Consider the following 5,254-nt stretch of genomic DNA (forward strand, 5'->3'; position numbering starts at 1 on the left):
CTTATGACTTGGTGAACTGAACTACTGTCAGTGACGCAAAATAACTAGTCAGAAGTTATTGGGGAAGTGCGTTGTAAGTTTAAATTAATTTGTGCGTAGTGCCGGTGTCATTCATTTATTTTACATGTCTTTTACAACATAAATACATGCATTCACAGTCTAGTGAAGTCTGATATGAGCATACAAAGACGCTTAGAACTCATGTTAAGCTGATGGTAGCGCACTAAATGCAAATGCGCGATTTGATGTGGGCAACAGTATTGACTATTATTAACGAAGGTATTATAGCAATATTATAAATGTGGCGACGGAATAACTTAGAACTTGGGTAGGCCTAGCATTTAGTAGCCTATGCAATTGCGGTGATGGCCAAAACTAATGTGAATCGCGAACTGTCCTACAACCAAAGAAAGTAAAGGAGATTATTTGTACCTGCGTTAGTAGGTACAAATAAAGGACGGGACTGCACCCTTCACAAACCGTAAAAATTATTAAGTTTATTAGTTTTACAGTTGACTACAGTTGACAGTTCACCATCAGTCCACACAAACAATTCTGGTTTCCTTGCACTAGCCATTTTCGCCGTAGCCTATTCTGTCTGTTTGTATAGCCTACAGCGCGCAAGCTTTGGTCAATTTCTGTAAAGAAACAGTGCCACCTATAGGCCTGGGATATGAAGTAACGTGTTGAGTCGTTTTGAGATGGATCCGTTTGGATGCAAATATTCTTGATACGGTTTCAGGGAAGACGGAGGAAAAAAAGATCCGTTTGGTACGTGTGGACTAGGCCTAATTCTAACTCTAATTCTAATCTTTAACGAGCATCACCAGGCTCCTTCAAGGGAGCAATGATGAGGTCTGGTAGAGATTTTTCTGACATCAGGGCCATATCCGGCACAGAGTCAACCACCATCAGCCATGTCATCAGGGCTCTGGGGAGCTCAGCTGGGGCCCTAATTGAAATGCTGAGCAGAGTGCAAAGTCTAAAGTCTAACTAAAGCTTACAAAATGTATTCTAAAGTCGGTAACACTTTACTTGAAGGTATCTACATATTTTTAACATGTTTATTATGTTTATGACACATTCAAGAAAGTGTCATGTCACTCTTATGTAGATACCTTCAAGTAAAGTGTAATCCTAAAGTCTAACTGAAGCTATGCCAAATCTATTTCCAAATTTAATGGGCTCTGTGCACTAGCTTTCTTGAAGTCGGCAAATCACATCGCTGTCAACAAGCACCTGAAAATGTGTGCTCACCGAAAATCCTTCTCTTGTTATTTTGTGCAGCCGCTGCACGTAGGCTAATGTTTTTAGGGAAAAGGTGGAAGCTAAAATCGCTTTTATAACAAAAAAAAAACAAAAAAAACTCACAGGCTATATGCAGGACTGAAAATAACAGCGTCTTTTTAAAAAATATATACACAAAGAAGTAAAACACTGAAATACAGCACTCAATCACCTTAACTTATCATTATTATTTTAACTAGTGGTATTTATGTTCTGCTCAGGCAAGATCTTTGAAATAGATAGATAGATATACTTTATTGATCCCTAGGGGAAATTCAAGGTCACAGTAGCATACAGACAACACACACACACATTCAATAACAGCAGAAAAAGTCATTAAAAGTATATAATCTAAAAAAACACAACTAAGCAATAAGGACTGTAGAAGATAAAGAATATACTAAATACACAAAATACAAATTATACTAAATAAAACTTAATCAAAATCAATTATAAAAAACAGTATCCACATAGTGGGTGAATAATCAATCAGGCGCGCTTACAAAGACTGAAGCAGGGACTGAGCCTGTGGTTCTCAGTGCATAAGGTAAGGTAAGGTGCTCTGTGTGAGTGAGTGTCATGGTGATGGTGCAAATGAATAAGTCAAACAGTGCAACAGTGCAAGAATAAAGTCTATATATCTATATATATAAATAACTATATTAAGAAAGGTATGTGGCATGGAGGGAGGGGTTGTGCATATGTGCTAATACAGCACGCAAACAGTGAGGCAAAAGACAAATGTAAAGTGACTAGTGGACAGACAGTTCAAGACATTAGAGGTGGTGAAGAGGCAGACAGACTATGCGGAAAAGTCTATTTCCTTTTCTAAATTACCTCTAAAATAGACTGTTTTTTTAGATTACAATTATTTAGCATGCAGCTCTTTAATGTACTTTCTAGCATGGTCCTCTCATCTCATATTTGGTGATCATCACTTAGGCCTACCTGCCCTCTGTGCCTCCTCCTGGTCCACATTTTCCTCACATAGTGGAGGCTTGTGACTGCTCCTCATCTTAAATGTAATGCAATTATGAAACATTGCCATTAGTAGGCTAAAATATGAGTCTGATTAATTAATCAATTCGTCTACACAGTGTCATGTCATCTTTATCACAGTGCAAAGTCTGTCTCACCTTTCGCAGCCAACCCTGCAGTAATTGCTGCCTCCCTGAATTGTCTCTCCCTGTCCTGAATCTGACTCTTTTCAGTGGGCATCTTGGCTTCAAACAATACCCTAAATACTAGTGATAGGATTTAGGCATTTAACCATTTTGAATAAAATAATTAATGTGATGCATTACTTCCATCATTCATTCTTCTTGCTAAAACGAAATGTGAGAAACTAACTATCAGCAGACATGTAGCTTAGTTTGCCTAATGCCTACCAAAAAAATAGTAGCCTATTGGCTATGTGATAACGGGCTGCTTCTCTGCAAGCTATCTGTCAGATTTTAATTAATTTCATAAAACTTGATGACGATGATCGTTCGTTTGTTATACATCACAAGCTCACCTTTTCCGACAACGTTGAGTCGTCTCATACAACAAGTGCGACAACCTCCTTCTAGGGCCGCTTATGCAGGCTCAGCTCAGGTGCCGGTCGCGTGCAGCGCTGCAGCCACGTAAACAGAGTTTCCCTTCCCCTACTGACTTTCACTTACGGGGCCCGAATGGAAGTGAATGAGGCTTTGCGATTTTTTAAAATCTAGGCCTACGTGAAATTCTGCATCCATTGTACGATTTATTTATTTATTTTCCCCATTGGAAGGGCAACATGAGTCAAAAAGGGCATATGGGCAGTTGCCCGGGCAACCTGAGCAACCCCCCTGTGCACGTCCCTGCTCCTTAGAGCCCACGGACATTCAGACTCACGTACATTGTATTTCTTACGCTTTGGTACAACTAAAGCACTCATCTTCAGGTGCTTGTTGACAGCCATGTCAACGAACAGGAAACTGGTTTGCCGACTTCAAGTAAGCTAGTGCACAGAGCCCATACCGTGAGAAAGATCCTAAGCACAAACGGTGGTTGGTCGGCTGAAGGCTGTCTCATGCCACATGGTGCCGTTGGTTCGTGTATGCACAAGAGCCTTGCTCATAGACTAACTTTGCCCTTTCCCCTTTGCCCAGCATTTAAATGAGGGTCCCTGGATGGGATATCTGCCTCCTCGGGGGGGTCTGTGGTTATGATGCTGTCTGATGGTGTCTGATGGGGAGCTCCTGTGCTTCTCAAAAACACATTTTTATATTGACATTTATATCAATCATTTACATTTAAAAGTACATTGAAAGCTAAGTGAGAAATAAGGTAGGCCATACGCAGGCAGGCTGCATGCTTTCTACAGAAAATGAATGTGTGCCACATCATGTTAGTGCAACAGTCACTGCAACACAGGTGTGTGTTGTTGTTTGTTGTTTTGTGTTTGTACTTGTCTTTCAGGCTATGGAGCGTGTGCATATGTGTTGCCAGTAAGTTTATTTGATAGACCTGCAACAAGCCCATTCAATACCTATCACATGCATAAATAACCAGACCAGTGGCATATGCTGAAGGTTCACAGGCACACTGGAGTGCATTTCTAGAAAGGGTCATTGGCTAACTTCCATCGCAATCTTGGTAGTTTGAAACATCGTTCATGGATTTGGTGTTTCTAGAAAGGGTAGTTCAAACGATCAATCACAAAAAGTTTGGTAGTTGGAATGACAGGTATGAGTAGTCGTTCATGGATATTTGTGATTACCAACATTTTAATTGCATTAGTTTGACAAGACTGACCCTCTATATGCATACCTGAACACCATCCAACTGAGTATCACTTATCACAACTTTTTAAATCATTGCATCATTAACACTGGACAGTGTTTTGAACGATGACACTTGCTTTTTTCGACCAAACAAGTGCAGTGGTAGCGCAATAGCTAAGGAGCTGGGCTGGCAGTAACCTGAAAAGTTGTGCCTTCAATTCCCAGCCTCCACAACTGTGTCATTGAGCCAGGCACTTAACCCCGAGTTGCTCAGGGAAGAATACCCTTTGTAGACAGTATAAATGACATTGTCCCCTTAGAATTATGAGGTTCTATCTGAAATTTTTGTCAATATTGAGTTATTGACATATTCTTATTCTGACAACTTCATATGGTGAGGTGAGGTGTTTCTTGAAGTTGCAAGACACTTTGGATATAAGCATCTGCTAAATGAGTAAATCTAAATGTAGGTTGTTGTTTAAGCGAAAGTCGTCGTAACCACAGTGGTTAAGCAACGACAAAGTTAACTTTTCTAGAAAGACACCCCAGACAGAGTCAAGGTCACTGTCTCCTGCACATTTCCCCAACAGAATCACAGTTGAATTACCATATTCATTTTTAACCAACATTCCATAAATTACAGAGTCAAAATTATGACAAAAGTGTTGGATTGTGTGTGTGTTTTTTTTTATAAAACTTTCAAAATGGACATACTCTGCTGAGATGGCCTTGTAAAAGAGCTCAGCAGGGAATATCAGATGTGAACTCTCGACTTTGAGGAATACGTGTAATGAGGAGCACGGAGGAGTGTGAGAAGAAATTAGTATCTATGGAACACCTTGCTTATTCATTTGAATGTTTATCTCCTGAAGCAGTGTGTCCTCAAACCGAATTGCGTGTTTTTTACTCTTTATTCATTTCAGAATGTGCATTCCCTCTGGTCACCTCTTGTTAAGTATGCCGAGAGGGCCTCACAATGTCCTCTTTCACACCAATTATTGAAATGAATGAGTTAATCACATGGTAGCGTGTAACTCCTATAAAAGGAATACCACAAACCCAATACAATTAATTTTTTAAGGCAACACAATGTAGGAATTTGGAAATTTTCAACATACTGGCTACCCATTTAACACTAAAGGGGTACCCAATTTGTCTAATAGGGGGTCATACTCCTGCCCGTGACAAGAATGTTGTGCAAAAAACAAGTTGTCATGTTT

Source organism: Alosa sapidissima, chromosome 10 (genome assembly GCF_018492685.1).
Source record: "Alosa sapidissima isolate fAloSap1 chromosome 10, fAloSap1.pri, whole genome shotgun sequence".
Lineage (NCBI taxonomy): Eukaryota > Metazoa > Chordata > Actinopteri > Clupeiformes > Clupeidae > Alosa > Alosa sapidissima.